The following is a 19,007-nucleotide window of genomic DNA, read 5'->3' on the forward strand; positions in this document are numbered from 1 at the left end:
TTTGAGAGAAGAACAAGTACCAATGGAACTTAGAAATCTGCATATAAGACAAGGCTTTACTATCACACCACTGATTTCCCTAGATAAATAGCTAAGGAAGAGGTGTTAGGGAGCTTCCTTTTGAATGCAGGGGTCTCCAACTGACTTAAGTTTAACCCCTAAAATAAATAATTACAGAAGAGATGTCAGGAAGCTTCCTGTTGTGTGTTAATTCACTCCTGCCACAGCCAATGGTTTTATCCTGCTCTGGGGATATTTTATTTAATGATGGGGTAATAATGGCTATCTGTCTTCTGTTGCAAGTCTCCAAAGACTTAAAACTATATGGAAAAGTTAAGAATGAAACCTAAGGCACAAGAGGTGGCAGTGATCATTTCCTGGGATATGGTTGTTAGCACTGCCAATTTAACTGCAGCACACTTACTGCAAATAATTCCACTTAGCAAAATTGAGTTTTTAATGTTCTGCATGATTCTTGCAACTTTAGCTTCCTCAGCTAATTAAGCACAAGTTGCAGTGCATTTTGACTAACACCTACTGAGGCCAGTTCTGCAACCAACTGGCAATTAACAAAAGCAGCACCACAGCAAGATTTATAGAAAACTATACGTTATGTATGAAACACTCCACTGGCCCATCAACGGTTATTTCAACAGACTGGCACCTAAGTGAGTACCGGTATGTATAACATTTTTAAATATACTCATCTTGTAGTATCCAGCCAAGTTGCTCCCCTTCATCACTGGTGGTGGTGGTGGTGGTGGTGGATGTCTACCACCAGACACCCACCACAGCAGGGGTGGCCTCCTCTGCCATCAAGCTGCCCTCGTCATACTGCCCTAAAGTACAAACATGCTTTACAACTCCACCCTTGAACTACAATGCCAGTGCTACCTCAACCATCAACACTAGTTAAATCTTAGGCTGAAGGACATACTGAAGGCTGTATCAAACCAGCCATTTCAAGGAGTCTATCAGTTAATATTCTTGCCATACACATGTGTACCTATCTCTCAGGAGGAGGATGGTGGACAGCAGAAGGGGAATTTTAGCATGAAGTCTCCTAGATTCATATCCAGATAAGCATGAACCCACAACTGAGTTAAGGGCTCTAGTAAGTAAGTTTCTCAGTGAAATATGTTAACACCCAAATATGCCCAGTAACCAATGCATTTATTCCTATACAGTATAATGCTACTTCCCTATTCAAGTTACGCAAATGCAAACAGCAAACTAGCTAGGAACAATCTTCATTTTCCTTCATCCTGATCTTTTCCACCTAATGCTGGAGTGAGGAAGGGTGCAGAAAGGAAGAACAGGGGAAGACATAATAGAGGAAGCACTTACATTTATATCTCAACATCTTTACCTGCCTAATGGAGCGGGAAAAGGGAACTTATTTCCTTCATTCATTCATTTATAAAAACTCCAAGATGCTTCCATATATCAGCCTTGATCACCTAATGGCAGTTCTCCATGCTGCTTGATCTCTAGCAGCTTCTCTGTCCAGCCCTTTATCCCTGAGGACACCGACTTCATACCAGGTCTTTCAGTCGGCCTCTCAACTTTACCCTCCATGTTCACACCTCTCACCCTCCGCACCCAAAGGTCATCCCCCATCCTCTCCACATGCCCAAACCATCTCACTCTACCCCTCCTAATCACAACACCACTACACTCCAGTCCCATCCTTCCTCCCAAACTATCTCAGTCTACCCCCTTCTCATCACACCAATACACTCCAGCCCCATCCTTCCTCCAAAAACCATCTCAATCTACCCCTGAACTCTACCCTCAACACTCACACCTCTCCCCCGCTGCATCCAGTTGCCATCCTTCATTCTCTCCACATGCCCAATGCAATGGACAGTAAATTTCTATGACTGCACCTCTGTAGACATATACTTTACCAATCCCTTCACCCACACTGGATAAAACTTAGGTCATACCGTACCAACTGTTCCCTAATCTTTCTTGCATAGTCTACTGTATAGTCTGTTAACTGCTCTAACACCTGTATCGAAATGACTTGTTAATTATGCTAAAGAAGGGCTATGGCAGAGGTCGGCAACCTGCGGCTCAGAAGCCGCACGCGGCTCTTAGGACACTTTTGTGGCTCCAGGAGCTTCATAAATAACCATTTATTCTTTCAGAACAAAGGCATCATATTATACATGCAAGGCAACATTAGATTTTCCATTCAGCTTTGATAAGATCTATACTATAAGCAGATCAAACAATTTCACCATAATGTTTTGTTTAGATTTAGAATACTGCAGATTTCGGTTTATGATAATTTTCTGTATTGCGGCTCCAAGAGTACTACATTTTTATGAAACTTTGAAAAGATCTATACTATAAGTAGATCAAACAGTATCACCGTAATGTTCTGTTTAGAATACTGCAGATTTCAGTTTCAGAATTTTTTGTATTGCGGCTCCAAGAGTACTGCATTTTTATGAAACTTTAAAACTAATGGCTCTTGTAGCTTTAAGGGTTGCTGACCTCTGGGCTATGGGAAAGGTGTACAGGCAAGGTAATGTCAATCTGGCATTAAGCTGTATCCCTCCACAAAAGGACAAAAAGCTATGCCAATTTATGGCCTAAAATCGGTGCTTCCATCTCACTTAGATTTCTTAACCAAGGAAAAAATAATCTTGCCACTTAGCTATACTGTAGTCTGTCCTTCACCTGATGGAACTGGCCCATTCTCACAAATTTAGTACTTAATTGATTACAGTTTCATTAATTTTATAGTTATGGAGGTAGGAATGAGTCTCCTTGGTTACTATATGTTTTCACTGGACATTACCACTCCCACATCAATACAGTGTGCTTGATGGAAGTTGTTATATATCCATCTAATCTATCTATTGCCAGACATCTTAATCCTGTAAAGTGTGGCCACAAATATCCTCCACACTGTCCTGTCCTCTGCCATCCCTCCAACTCACACCCCCCCTCTCATCTCCATCCCTCCACCTCACACCCTCCCTCCACCATATCTACCCACACTCCTCCCTCTTACACACATTCTCTCCCATATCTACTTGTATCTACTCTCCATCCCTCCAACTAACACCCCCTCCCATCTCTCCACTCCATGCCTCCATCTCATCCTTGGCTATAATGTAAGAATGAGTGTCCTTGCTCAATTCAACCCACCATAGTTACCTGCCTACACTAACAGACAAACAGGAGTGACAGAAAAGAGAAAGACAGAAAAGAGACAGTTAAGACAGACAGACATGAGAGACAAACATGAGAAGTGACATGAGAGAGAGACAGACAAGAGAGACAAGAGGGACAAAGACAAGAGACAGGAAAAACAGACGGGAGAGACAGGAGACAGTACTATACCCATCACAACAGATTTCAACCTCTCCAAGCAGTCGTGGCTCCTCTGCTACTCTGGGTTCTCCAGGCAGTCTCCCTTCACTCCTCTTGAACCGCCATCACGCTGCCATCTCTCTGGAACCCTGCTTTCTTGTACTTCACTTACACCCACACAAACCCAAGGCCGCCACAGGAACACCACTGCAATGATTGTAGGAATATAATACAAATTATTCACATTCAGAGTAGACAGTTATACAGTATATAGCACTACTTCTTCTACCTTCTATTTGGCCTATATTTTGCCTTACGCAGTCCATCTCACACAGTTCAGTGGCAGAACAAGGTAATGCAATAGAGTACCCTTTCCACAGCACTTCTCCATGACTACCAACATTCTACTCATTACAGTTACAATTCAAAATTCATGATGTTATGATATTTTAAACCAAAAAAGAAGAGCATAGCATCACATTCTAATTAAATTTTGTTACAGCCAGGTTTTCAAAGTGAAAGTTGTTTTTATACCTATAGCCACTTCTGAATCAGTCACTCCTGCAAATGAATACCAAGATGTGTTTGCATTTGACGAGCTGTAGTTATGAGTTAGGAATGAGTCTCCTTGGTTACTATTCCAATTTACAACTACTAAAATCTGACTGGTCACTCCCACAAAAAATACGAATATGTGGTTGCATCTGACGAGTTGTGATTTTGAGTCAGGGATGAGTCTCCTTGGTTACTATTCCAATTTACAACTAAAATTTGATGCTAGTCCTGAACAAATGCTGTGAGTCTCCTTGGTTACTAGCTTGCTTTTACTCTACCTTGGCCTAAAATTGCCATCTCTTCATCCTGAATGCTGAATTGTTATCAGACAAACACTAGAACAGGATGCCAGTCACAAAGAAGTGCTATGGGATGAATGTACAGTCATACCATTGCTTTTTTTCTGCCAATGTGCTACGTGAAATAATATACAAAGGAATGAACACCTAGGCAAAGCTACTGTGACACTCTCCTTGGTCATTAGTCAAAACTGCCCTCCCAATCTGACTACACTTGGCCAATTAACTGAAAAGGGGCTAGGGATCTTTACAAAGCCTTGGTCATGAGTCAAGAATGAGTCTCCTTGGTTACTAGCCAGAATTACCCCCTAAATCTGACAGCTTTGCCATAAACTAACTGAAAATTATGAAGAGCCTCCTTGGTCATGAGTAAGGAATGAGTCTCCTTGGTTACTAGTCAAAATTACCATCAATCTGACTACTACTTGCCATCAGCTTATTGAAAAGGAGTGAGGGATCTTTACATAGTTCCTGTATGGAATACTAGCCTTAGTTAGGGAATGAGTCTCCCTGGTTACTAGTCAAAATTACCATTCCTATCTGCCTACACTTAGCCAAAAAGTAACTGAAATTAGGCTAAGGATCAATACGTAGGGCCTTGGTTGTGTCTCCTTGGTTACTATTCAAAATTACCCTCCCAATCTGACTACACTTGTCCATAAAGTAACTGAAATCAGGCTAGGGATCATTACACAGGGCCTTGGTCATGAGTCTCCTTGGTTACTAGTCAAAATTATCTTTCCAATCTAGCTACACCTGGCCAACCACTGACTGAAAAGGAGTTAGAGATCTCTGAATAGTTGCTGCATTGAATCTGAGCCTTGGTTAGGGAATGAGTCTCCTTGGTTACTAGTCAAAATATGCATCAAAAGCATCAATCTGACTACACCTGGCATTAACTGAAACGGAGTTAGGAGTTAGAGATCTTTGGAAAGCTGTCGCATGAAATTTGAGTCTTAGGGAATAAGTCTCCTTGGTTACTAGCCCAAATTACCATCTCAATCTGACTACACAGCCATAAAGTAACTAAAAGGGAGTTAGGAATCTTTACATAGTCTCTGCATGGAATTTTATGAACCTGAGTTATGGAATGATTTAATCTGACTACACCTGGCCAAAAAGTAACTGAAATGGGGTTAGGGATCTTTAAGAACAGCCTTGGTTATGAAGCTCCTTGGTTACTAGTCCAAATTACCCTTCCAATATGACTACACTTGGCCATAAAGTAACTGAAAAGGGGTTAGGGATCTTTACGAACAGCCTTGGTCATGAGTTTCCTTGGTTACTAGTCAAAATTACCTTTCCAATCTCTACACTTGGCCATAAAGTAACCGAAAAGGGGTTAGGGATCTTTACGAACAGCCTTGGTCATAAGTCTCCTTGGTTACTAGTCAAAATTACCCTCCCAATCTGACTACACCTGGCTATTAACAGAAAAGGGGTTAGAGATTTTACAGAGAGCCCTGGTCATGAGTATGGAATAAGTCTCCTTGGTTACTAGTCAAAATTACCCTCCCAATCAGGCTACACTTGGCCATAAACTGTGAAGGCTGGGGGTCTGTCACTAAAAACTCAAATTATTTTTATAAATTAGCTGGGAAAGTTATATACCTAACCCCTCCAGGTAGCATGCATAAAATAATAATAATAACAACAATAATAATAAAATTGAGAAGGTTCTGGCATATTCACCTAGTAAGTATCCAATTAAATGTCCCCCAAAGATGGTTGTGGTTGTGGTAGGGGGTAGTTGTTGTGGTAGCAGTCTCTCTACAGCTACATGGCCAATTGCTGAACCCTCTAGATCTTTTTTTCTCTTCTTCTTCATTATCAGGCTGCCTTCTCTCCAACTCACACTCCTGAAAAAGAATATTCCTTATAACCCATCAAGAAAATCACAAAAAATATCAAAATATCCATACACAAACAAAACCACAATTCCACACACACAGATACCCCAAACTCCACATAGTAACCCCCAAATCTACACACACACACACACACACACACACACACACACACACACACACACACACAAAATCTCCACATACACAATCCAAACTCCACACATACACCCCAATCTACACACACACACCCAAAATCTACACCCCCCCAAAAAAAAACTACACATACACATCCAAAAAACTACACATACACACCCAAAAAATTACACATACACACCCCAAGCTCCACATACATACACCCCACCCCAGAGTTCACACCCAACTCTGTCATGCTACTTTCTTACCCTTTCAATTATGAGTATGCTTTAGAAACACTCAGGCCTGTTTACAATACACATCAAAATCAGTATCATCACCACAGAAGCAATTAATGGAGAGAGAAAGGTAATTACTGGAAAAAGAAAGGAAAAATATCTTACCAAAATTGCAGCCACTTCCCCTGTGACTCCTGGAGCCTGACTGACTGACCAAAAGCCGGCACATTCCATCCACCCCCACATTCCTTCCCTCCCTCCCTCCCCCCCACTAGTTTCCTCCCCCCCTCCACCACCTCCTCCCTCCCTTCACAGCCCCTCTTTCCTCCACCTCTCTCTCTCCTTCCTTCCTTTCTTCTCCTCCTTGTCTTCCTTTTTCCATCCACCTCTTCCTCCTCCCTGAAAAGCACTCTTCCTCCAATTCTCCTCCCTCCTGACATCCTCCCTTCCCTCCACCCCCACTAGTTCTCCCCCCCCTCTTTCCTCCAACTCTCTCTCTCTCTCCTTTGTCTTCCTTCTTCCTTCCACCTCTTCCTCCTCCCTGAAAAGCACTCTTCCTCCTGTCCCTCTCCCTCCTTACATCCTCCCTTCCCTCCACCCCCACTAGTTCCCCCCCCATCTTTCCTCCACCTCTCTCTCCTTTCTTTTTCTCTTTCCTTCCTCTCTCCTCCTTCTCTCTCCATCTCTTGTCATCAATCTTCCTTCCCTCTTCCTCCTCCTTGAAAAACACTTTTCCTCCATCCCCCCTTACCTCCTCTCTCCCCTCCATCCCTCCTCTCTCCCCTCCATCCACGGCTGGATTAAGCATGTGGGAGGCCCGGAGCCCGCTTGGAAGGGAGGCCCCCTTTCCAACTCCCCTAATGGCATACACCACAGACTGGTAACCTAAATCCTAAAATATAAATAGGACACTTTTAGTTAGGAAATACTGAACGGGGACTATTCATCCAATGCTGTAATATGTAATGCATAAACACGAAATGAAATAAACACAAGTTGCTCGGGTGGGAGGCCCCCTCTTGGTGGGTGGCCCAGGGCCCGGGCCCCTTGGGCCCCCCCCTTAATCTGGCGGTGCCTCCATCCCTCTTTACCTCCTCTCTCCCCTCCATCCCCCCCCTTTCCTCCCCCTCCTCTCTCATTAGACACACACACACACACACACACACACACACACAAAGTAAAAAATAAAATACAATCCACTACGGACAAGGAAATCACCTATACACAAGAGAAGGATATTTGTGAAGCACTAAAGAATTTCCAATCAGTTTTTAAAGAAAAAATTTTTTAGAGGGACTATGTGGAACATGCATGCCCACACACACTACCAGATATACAAATATCAGAAAAAGTAATACAGGAGGAGTTAAGTAAATTAGACAAAGGAAAAGCAAATGGTCCTGATGAAATTTCATGTTGGGTGATACATGAATCTGCAAAGGAGTTAAATAAACCATTATCTTTAATTTTCAAGAAATCCTTGAGACAAGGTAAACTACCTGATATTTGGAAGAAAGCAAACATTGTTCCCTTATTCAAGAAGGGGAACAGACAAAATCCATTCAATCACTGACCAGTATCACTAACCAGTGTTGTAAGCAAGGTATTAGAAAAGCTTATAAGAAAAGCTTGGGTAAATCATCTAGAAGAACACAGTATCATAACAGAAAGACAGTTTGGTTTCAGAAAAGGAAAATCATGTGTTACTAATCTGTTGAGCTACTATGACAGGGTAACAGACACATTACAGGAAAGAGAAGGATGAGTGGACAGTATCTATTTAGATTTCATGAAAGCATTTGACACAGTACCACACCAAAGACTTTTATGGACACTGTACCATCAAGGAGGAATTCGAGGCAAACTGTATTTTTGGATGCAAGATTTTCTCATAAAAAGAGAAATGAGAACAGTACTAAGGGGAAATTACTCATCATGGAAGAGAAGTGACTAGTGGAGTTCCACATGGCTCAGTGCTGGCACCAATCATGTTTTTAGTGTATATAAATGATACAGAGAGTAACACTGGAAATGAAAGCTATCTAAATATGTTTGCAGATGATGCAAAAATACAAAGGAGAATTACTAACACAGACTCTTGTAAAGAGCTATAAGAAGAATTAAATAAACTTCATACATGGAGTAATACATGGCAAATGGAATTCAATGTGGTCAAGTGTCATGTAATCAAGTTTGGTAAAAGTGGAAAAAGACCTGATTGGGATTATAAGTTAGGAAATAAAACCCTACACACATCAGAAAGAGAGAAGGACCTAGGTGTGATTATCAATAACAGACTATCTCTGGCTGACCACATCAGTGAGAAGGTAAGGAACATGTATACACTGCTTGCAAATATGAGAATAGCATTCACATACATAAATCATGACATGCTAAGAAAGATAATAACATCATTCATCAGACCAACCCTGGAATATGCATCAGTAGTCTGGAGCCCTCATCTCAAAAAAGACAGACAAGATCGAAAAAGTTCAAAGGGCTGCTGCAAGATGGGTACCAAGCTGAAGGGATCTAAGCTACAAAGAATGACTAAAAAAACTGAATCTACCAACACTACATGAGAGAAGGAAAAGAGGTGACATGATTATGCTATATAAATGCATATCAGGGAAGGAGAAAATAGACATAAATGATTACTTAACCTATGGGGATGCATCAGCAAGAGGACACTGCAAAAAAACTGCATAGTGAGGTGATAAAGACGTAAGGAAATTTAGTTTCCCAAATATAGCAATTGATCAGCAGAATGCACTACCAAATGAAATACTGTGTCAAAACATTCACAAATTTAAGGATATGTACGATAAATATGGTTTAAAACACGGGACAGTACGAGCTTGACTCATTCCTGTAAAGATACAATTAGGTAGGAACAATTAGGTAAGAACACACACACACATATACACATTATCTATAGGATGATGATGATGATAAGAGTTACACCAATGATAATGAGTGATTTCACACAGGATAACCACCACCATAATTACTACCACAAACCACCACTACCATCATCACAACCACCATCTATCATCACCACCTCACCACCACCCCCTACCATCATCACAACCACCATCTATCATCACCACCACCACCATCACCCCTTACCATCATCACCACCACCCTCTACCATCATCATCATCATCACCACCACCATCACCACCACCACCCTTACCATCATCATCACCACCACCACCACCACCACCACCACCACCACATTTCCCTACCCAATATTTCCTTTTTTTAAAACAATTCTACATACAATAAAACCTCACTAGAACAGAGTATCTGGAGCCCAAGCCATTCCGAAAAAAGTGAAACTCTGAAAAAAGCGATATGTGGACTTCCCCCTGCTAAGATATTTTCATACATCTGGGAGGGGGAGGCCAAAGATGAGATGAAGGGATGGAGTGGAGAGGTATATGAGAGAGGAGGGTGTGAATTTGGTGCAGGGCAGGGAAATGGCGGGGGACAGGGTGACGTGGAGACGATTTGTTTGTGGCCATCCCGTATGGGATTATGGAGTATGGCAATAGATAGATAGATATATTATCCAGGTTATATAATCTGCTTTGTGGAAAAATATCTATAGGCTGGTTTGTCTGCTTACACAAGGCCCTCCATTCACAAAAATATACATATGGAAAAACAATTAACTCAAAAGACAAATGGCCACCCCTTATGGGATTATGGCGTCTGGTTATACTGTTGTTAGATATGCTATAGGTAGATTTAGAGAGAGAGAGAGAGGTTTTCCTGCTGATGAGGTAGTGGATATGAAAAACTACCCATATGCAACTCCTCCTCTCTATGCGAGGTGCTCAATATGAAATAAGAAGAATAAATCTTCATAGACCTGCAGCAAAACTACTGCAGCCAATTTAAAAAGTTTCTTTGAAACTCATAGAATGTGAAACTGTTTTATTAAAAGGCCTTCTTATGGGCAAAACTGAAAACTACTAAATAATCAGCTGATGCAACAGCTAACATGTCAATTCAACTCAAAATTTCAAGCCAAGGAACTCTGCATTTCATAAGTCACTAAAATGACTCTTTATAATCCAAACAGAAAGTCACATAACAGTCAGTTGATGTGTCAGCCAACGGGACAGCTGACATGATAAAATCGATTCAAAATTTCAACCTGAACAACTTTGTATTTCATGAGAATTTTGCTCTGAGCTCTCCAAAAACAGATATTCCAGAAGGAGAAATATGAAAAAGATCCCCAGATATACAGACCTGTCAACTTCACCACAGGTAAAAATAACCATACATAAGAGCTGCCCACTTACAGACCTGTTGGCTTCACCCACACATAAGAGCTGCCAACGTACAGACCTGTTGGCTTTACCCATACATAAGAGCTGCCCACTTATAAGATGTGCCCTGTTTAAAAATTATCCTTATGTAGTACAGGCAAACCCCGGTTAAATGATGCTATTAAGTAAAAACCCATCACTAGGTGGCATATTGTAACTCAGGGTAGATTTAACATGTAAAGTACAGTCCTAAACCCACTCAAATGAGTCCAAAAACAAGTTTCTAGCTAACCTTAACCCTAAATAGCTTTAAAACAAGCTAACTATGCCTAAAAACATGGGGTGTGAGTTGGGAGCAGGGCAGTGAAATGCCGGGGGACAAGGCGACGTGGAGGCGATTTGTTTGTGGCCACCCCGAATGGGATTGAGGGTCTGGTAATAGATAGATAGGTAGATAGACCTCACCTAAACCCAAAAATAAAATCTGAAGTTCATTAATTATATCTGGAAAAATCAAACTTAGTAAACTGTACCCCAAAATGACACTGTTCACTCCACCTGTGACTAAAACACATTATTCTATGTCTAAAAGCAGTTTATAAATCAATCTAAACAAAAAATTTGTATTAAAAAAAAAAAAAAAAAAAATCATACCGGGGTTTGGCCATCTTTCAGTGGGGTAGGATGGTATTTCTACCCCCATCGCTATGCGGGTGAATTGCATCTAGGCATATCGTATCTCGGGGTCTGCCTGTAGCCTTCCTGTTGACACTAGGCTATCTATCTATCTATCTATCGTCAGATGCCCTAATCCCATAAGGAGTGGCCACTTCATTTAAGCAAGATGACTCTTACATTTTTTTTTTTTTTTTTTTTTTCCCACTGAGTGCCTTGTATCAGCACTCAATGAAAAAAAAATATCCACGCGTACGGGTCTTCCTGCTTATACAATGTGGTCGATATGAAATATGTCTGTATGTAAGCTTTCCCTCTTATCGGCAGTGCTCAATACAAAGAAATACCTGTATGTAATGGTTTTCCTGTTGATATGAGGCACTGGATATGAAAAAATACCCATACATAAGAGTCTTCCGGCAATACAAGATCTCGATGTGAAATACCGTAATACCCATACGTAAGAGTTGTTCTGCTTATACGAGGTGCTTGATATGAAAAACTACCCATCCGTAAAAGTCTTTCTATTTATACAAGCTCTTAATATGAAAAAATACCCATATGTAAAAAGTCTTTCTGCTAATATGAGGTGCTCAATATGAAAAAATGCCCATACATAGGTGCTTTCCCACTTATACGAAGTGCTCAATACAAACAAATATCCACATGCAAAAGCTTTCCTGTGCATGCAAGATGTTCGATGTGAAAAAATACCGATTTCTAATTATTTTCCTGTTCACATGACATACCCAGTATGAAAAAAATACCCATACATAAGCTATTCCACTTACACAAAGTCCCCAGTACAAAGAAATACAGTATACATATGTTCAGAGTTTTCCTGTGCAAATGTGGTGCTTGATATGAAAAAGTACCCATTAGTACTAGTCTTCCTGCTCATACAAGGCACTCAATAGGGAAAAAAAAAAAAAAATACAGTACTCATACACAGTTTTTATGCTGATATAAAGCGCTCGATTAAAAGAAATACCTGTACTCATATACAGGAGTTTTTATGCTGATATGAAGTGCTCGATTAAAAAAAAATATTCACAGATAGCTTTTATGTTGATATGATGCCCTCAATTAAAAATACTCATACACTAGAGCTTTTATGCTGCCATGAAGTGGTCGATTAAAAAACAAATACTCATATGAAGGAGTTTTTATGCCGATATGACACGCTCGATTGAACAAAATACTCACATGAAGTTAATAAGCTGATATGATGCGCTCGATTTTAAAAAAATACTCATGAGGAGTTTTTATGCAGATATGATGCGCCTGATTTAAAAAAAAAAACACTCATACACTGGGAGTTTTTATGCAGATATGATGCCCTCGATTAAAAAAAATTCCTGAGTGGACAACCTAACCCCTACAGATAACGGAGGTTTTCGTTCGTTTTGTTTTGTTTTTAAAGGCTCCAACATGCTTGCATGTGTCGGCCTTGGTCACCTAATGGCGGCACTCCACCCTGCACGATCCATTGCAGCCTCCCTGTTCAGTCCCTTATCCCACTTAATGACCTCGTCCCATGTCTTTCTCGGTCTACCCCTCATAACCCCACCCCCAATATTAACACTTCTCACCTTCCTCACCCAATTATCATCCCCCATCCTCTCCACATGTCCAAACCACCTCAATCTACCTCTACTCATCACAACACCAATACACTCCAGTCCCATCCTACCTCTCAACTCTTCCATTGTAAACCCAGCCCCTGCACGCAGGGACGCACTGCACATCCACTTCATCATTGTCATTTCTGTACGTCTGAGCCAGCAAATGTCTTCCTCCTTCACTGCCCAGGTCTCACTGCCATACAGCATTACACTCCTAACACATGCTGCATACAAAGACCCCTTAGCATGCAGGGAGAGCCCTCTCAATGTCAGGAGAGGCAAGAGCTCCCTGAACTTCCAACCACTTCTCACCCTAGCCACAGAGCTAGCTCCAGCCCCACCTCCAGCACACAACATGTCTCCCAAATAACAAAACTCTTCCACACACTCAAGAGATTCACCAGCAAGTTCAATCCTTTCACGTCTGACAATCTCCACCTGCTCACAACAATTCAAATTATCATCTTTATATTTACCTGCCATAGCAGTCGACACTGGAGTACGCATCTTCCCTTCAGAGGAATCGACGAGCCTGGCTGTAGGACCTGCCCGGACAAGGAATCATCAGGGCCTGGACGAAGTCATCAGAGCCCAAACGAAGAATCATCGGAGCCGGAATAAAGAATCCACCTGGGCCTACCAACAGCTCTAGACTCTCCCCATCCCCCCTGCCCCAGGAAGTGGATGGTGAGCTGCAGTGTCGGTTCAGAGGCACATCCCATACCATACACCATAGGACCATACCTTAAAATGAAAACCGCCTTATTTTCTATATATATATATGTATATATATATACACCATTAAAATTCTCAAATATCACCAAAAAACTAAGGCGCGTTTTTGTGAGGCCTGAGGCTCAAGCCTGGCTTCGCTCTTTGGCTTAAGCCAAAGTGGCCCCGCAAAAACAGTATTCGAGCCGTACTGACGAATGTAAACAAACACCCCGGTCAGCTGATGACGCAAAGCAGCATGGCAGATATTGGAGAATCATATATTTTCCAAATCCTAGTCTAAGTCCCAACTTGCTAAATCTTATCTAGTCTGTCATAACAACCATTTCTAACCTAATGTAGCCTAACTTATTCAGCTGCAATCATCCAACCTTAACATTTCAGTGGAAAATTAGAAATGATGCCAAAAGTAAGATGCCATACCACGTTGAGTACACCGCTTCCCGTCCAATCAGCGAAGTTAAGCAACGTTGGGTCTGGTTAGTACTTGGATGGGTGACCGCCTGGGAACACCAGATGCTGTTGGCATAACGTTCTCCCTACGTCAAGTGGGGTTGGTGGAGGATTAGTGCCCCTCCCTGTAAAACAATTAACTCTAAGCCCTTGGCCACCCCGTTTGGGATACATGGCGTCTGGCAATGAATGAATGAATATATTTTCGATCTAAGCAGTAGTTCTTCCCTCCAGATGGGAACTTTTCCGTTGTTTGCAGAGACACAAGAGTCTGCGACTGTTGTGTCCACTCTTGTAGAGGAATACATGAGCCAGGTCACTGTGTTGTCGTCTTTAATGGCAACAGGCACTAGGTACATAAAGCAGCTGTGTTAACCACTGGAAATATGAATGGCATTATATAAGGAAAGCTTTTAATTTACAAACTTAGGGTGCTTGTTGAGAACCCTAGGAAAAAGGTACTCTCAGTGACAGTGTATGGAAAAGTAGACAGAACTCTTACTGACATTATGGTGTAGTGGTAGCAAGCTTAATAATAATGCTGGAGACAACAAATTTGTGACCATCATGTTTGTAATGTGGTCGAAAAGTTATGTTGCTGATGGTAGGAAACAACTGGAATCATGGACTGGTTAGGTTTTGATGTTCGTAAGATCTAACATATCAAAAGTTTGGTGAGTAAAAGTCTGATAATAGGTTATTGCTTCATTTTACGTACTTATTGGGCTTAGCAGCGCCAGTAAATTTACAGCCATTGTTTTACTATTAAGGAAAATCAAACTTCTATAATTGTCTGAAGCTGATAGTATAAGGTGAACATACCCCAATACAAGTATCTCCACATTTGTACCTCCCACTTCCCATCTACACATTAAAAAAAAAAAAAAAAAAAATGATGGTTGTATTACTGGTTAGATCACGTCAGAAGTATGAGTTTAAGGCGGTTTTTGATAAGTGTCTGTTTGCGACTAGGTAGCTGAGAAGAAGCTTCATAGGCCAATAGTTTTCTTGGCAGCAGGTAATGAGTTTGTCAAATATTTTGGTAACGACGATGATGAGCCTAGGCAGCTAACTATATGTTGGTTGGATAAAATTTGAATGTAGGATCATCCAGACAAGAGTTTGGCATGCCTTATTCAATTTGGTAGAAGATGAGCTAACTTCATCATGAAGATGTTGTGCCTGCCAGATTTATATATTTTTATATCTGTTTTTTTCTTTTGGGTGCAGATGATTGGCCATTTAAGTATTAAGCTGGCCAACGAGCTGTATGAGTGCATGTCTGGTTCATTCGGGTGTGCATGCAACAGGCAGCACTCTCTGTATGTTGCATGAACTGTACCTGCATTATGAACTCTTTATCAGTGCATACTTTCAGGGGAAAGGAATTATCAAGATGATACTCATTTGTGATAACAACGTATTGAATGTGTGGGGAATTTCTGCCATAGGGTCACATTGCCTTGTGATTATTGGGTATCTGGTAGTGCTCAATTCGGACAATTTTTAGATTCGCACAACCAGAGATTCTTAGAAACATAAGTTTACCAAATAAGTTCTGGGCCAATATAGACCATTTTTCATTATATGCACTTTGCTCGCAAATGAATAATACTTGCATTAGGTTGAGTTGGGTTGGGTTAGGTTAGGTTAGGTCAGGTTACATTAGGTTGGGTTGGGTTAGGGTAAGTAGTAGGCCCACAGTACATATTTTTTCATCAAACCTGACTGTTTCCTATGGTTTTGGGTGTGATTCTGTTCATTTTGACCTTTACTTCTAAAAAGAAATAGTGGATTCTAAGGTGATTGCAAGAATATTCATTCCTTTGAAACCATTGATTGGCAATAGATTTGAAGGGCAAAATCAAATGAATCACACCAAAAACCATTGGAAACACTCAGATTTGATGCAAAGATCAGCGGTTGTGTGAAACTAAAAACTGACCCTCATTTCCACTCAGGTGTTCCCTTCAGTGAGCTACTTTGCTGTTAGGTCAATGTGTCCCCCCACCCCCACAAAAAAATATATATATATATATATATATATATATATACATATATATTAAGAATATTAGCAAAACCATACTTTATAATTACATTATGTTCCTTTGGGTTGGTGCAGAGAATCACATGGAAAGCAGAAAGGCTTCAGTGATCACCTGGATCAGAAAGATCTTGATTTCTTCAGAAGTATGCGAGTCACCAAGGAAACCTTTACTCTTCTCCTTTATTTTGTACAGGAGCAGTACAGACCAATGTTCCGTGGAGGGACTCCACCTGTTCATTAAAGTGTTCTCTCCATCTGTTCACTTTTTCTCCCTTCTCCACTAGTAATCTACCATTTTTATCTTTCACACCCCAACTAACTTTGTTGGCACCCTGTGTAGCTCTCTTTACCTCTTTCCAGAACATTTTCTTACATTCCCTCCACGTTGCACTCAAATTCCTTCCAAATTCCTCATCCACTCTCTTCTTACTCTCTTTTACTAATCTTTTCACCTCTCTCCTCCTCCCTACAAACAACTCTTTCGTCCTCCTCTCAGCTTCTTCGACGCCCCTGTTCCTCATCCACTCATTATATGCTTTCTTCTGCAAGAAAATAATTCATTAGCATTAAAACTGTTCTTAGAACTGAAGAAAAAAAAAAAAAAAAAAAAAAAAATGGATTAAATATAGTCAGGAATATATGAAGGAAATCAGCATAAGAAATACTAACCAACTGGACAATTTAAAAAAGGATGAAATAAAGAAGGTAAATGAATATGAAAAAAAAGAAAATGTTGGAGAGAAGAACTGACAAACAAATCCTCAATTATATTTTATAAAGAGAAAAAAAAAAGAAAATGTTGGAGAGAAGAACTGACAAACAAATCCTCAATTATATTTTATAAAGAGAAAAAATTAGACATTAAGGAAGAAAAACTTTATGAAAACACACAGGGTTCTATACTGCTGCACAGATGTTGCTTGAACACTTTAAAATTAAACTGGAGAGCAAGGTATATTGGTGGAAATACGAATTGTGAATTATGTAGCAAAACAAGAAGAAACTCTTGAATATTTCTTTAAAAACTGTAATGCATTAAAAGATATAAGAAGTAAATATGAGGTAGAAGAAGGCAATTTAGAGAACATACTGTTATTAACATATGCAAAAGATGCAGATAAAAAATTCTACCACTACAAGAAATACCTCTGTGAAGTATGGAACACTAGAAAACGTATTTTAAAACATTAAAAAAAAAAAAAAAAAAAAAGACAACGAACAGCCCTGTGCTGATTCAAAAGCAATGCCGAGTGAACACCATCTGATCTGATCTGCACCACAAACGAGCTGTCCAATTCACTCTAGCTACACATGTTCTTCTCTCACGTGCATCAACTGTAAATTCTAGCATATCTGTATATCAAAGTCAATCGGTGCAAGCCACATACTCGTGGCATATTGAAAAAAAAGTGAGAACAGTACATACAACACAGTGGAAGACGCCATCTTTGTTTATATATGACGTCACACTCGGCTCGAGCTACTTCAAGCCAGCTCCAGGGGTGAATCGACTTGGCTTGAGTCTGGCTCAAGCGCGGCTCGAGTCCGGCTTGAGCCTGGGCACCGCAAAAACGGGAATGGACGTTTGGCTTAAGTCTGGCTCGAGCCAGGCTCAAGCCTGGGCCTCACAAAAAAGCGCCTTAGGTTGAGGCATGCAAGGAACAGCAACGCCTGAAGCAGGTGGGAACCACCACGTGCGCCACCATGACCATGACAGCTGTTCGGGATGAGCACAATCGCCGCACGGAAACTGAGGGGGTTGCCAGGTTGACTTCATGATAAAATGCCAAACCCGTCAGAGAAATAGGCCAAAAAAGGCCAAACGATTTCAATTTCTTGTTTCCATAATAATGCTTATTTTTAAACACGTTAATGAAAATTCATAGAACAATTAAAGTACAAAATACACATTTGGACAGAGTAAACTACATCGATATTAATCAAATTTGTGCTGCTGATCTACTTACAAAAATCAATTTCATCAAATGAAAGTATCAACAATGCTGTCATCTTGAATATTTGTTCGAGTTTCATTTACAGAAAAAATTAATTCCACCTTGTTGATATGACGATTTATTAATTCATTAGGAAAAAGGAAAATATGATGGTGTTGGCAAAGATATTTGCACAATGATCATTTGCACTAAAAAGAATAAAGATATAAAGATACAGATCTACTTATTGCCACACATACAGACCGGCCATCTTGCTACAGAAATAACTAAATATTTTTTTGCTGATCAACTTTTAAAGGAATTCCAATTTCAGCAAATGAAAAATCATCAGTTCTCTTACCCTGAATATCTGTACAAGTTTCATTTACTGGAAAAAGTAATTTTAGCTTGTTAGTGTGACAGCTCATATATGTGTGACAGCCCTGATGTCTATATAATTCAGTGATAATGGTAGACATCATAATTATAGCTGTTTTTCTTATGACTAGACACACTAAGGCACATGCACTGTAAACTTGAAGTTGGATTATAAATTGTTTCCAATGATATAACTAGTACAAACAAGAGCAAAGCCAAAAATCCAACTTACCCCTAAGAAAAAGGTCATCGTAAACAGTGTCACGAGCACACGACTGACATCAGGGGCCAGACCGCCAGGGCTACAAACCTAAAACATTCTGTCAAATTATTAAGCATATATGTTTTACCATTATCATTGCAGTTTTACATGACTAATTTATTTAGCGTTAAGAATAAATATAAGCAGAAAAACAAAGTCTCCAAATCGGGACCGTGAGCTTTTAATGAGTTGAAAAAGGCCAAATTTAAAGCCAAA

General features: G+C 40.4%; 1 pseudogene; it reads left to right on the forward strand.

Annotated features, from left to right (window-relative positions):
- The first annotated feature begins 14,126 nt into the window (after positions 1 to 14,126).
- Positions 14,127 to 14,245, forward strand: LOC145413942 (5S ribosomal RNA; annotated as a pseudogene).
- Positions 14,246 to 19,007: the final 4,762 nt, after the last annotated feature.

Source organism: Coenobita brevimanus, chromosome 97, assembly GCF_032717465.1.
Source record: "Coenobita brevimanus isolate Jiangsu-jjx chromosome 97, ASM3271746v2, whole genome shotgun sequence".
In the NCBI taxonomy this organism is placed as follows: domain Eukaryota; kingdom Metazoa; phylum Arthropoda; class Malacostraca; order Decapoda; family Coenobitidae; genus Coenobita; species Coenobita brevimanus.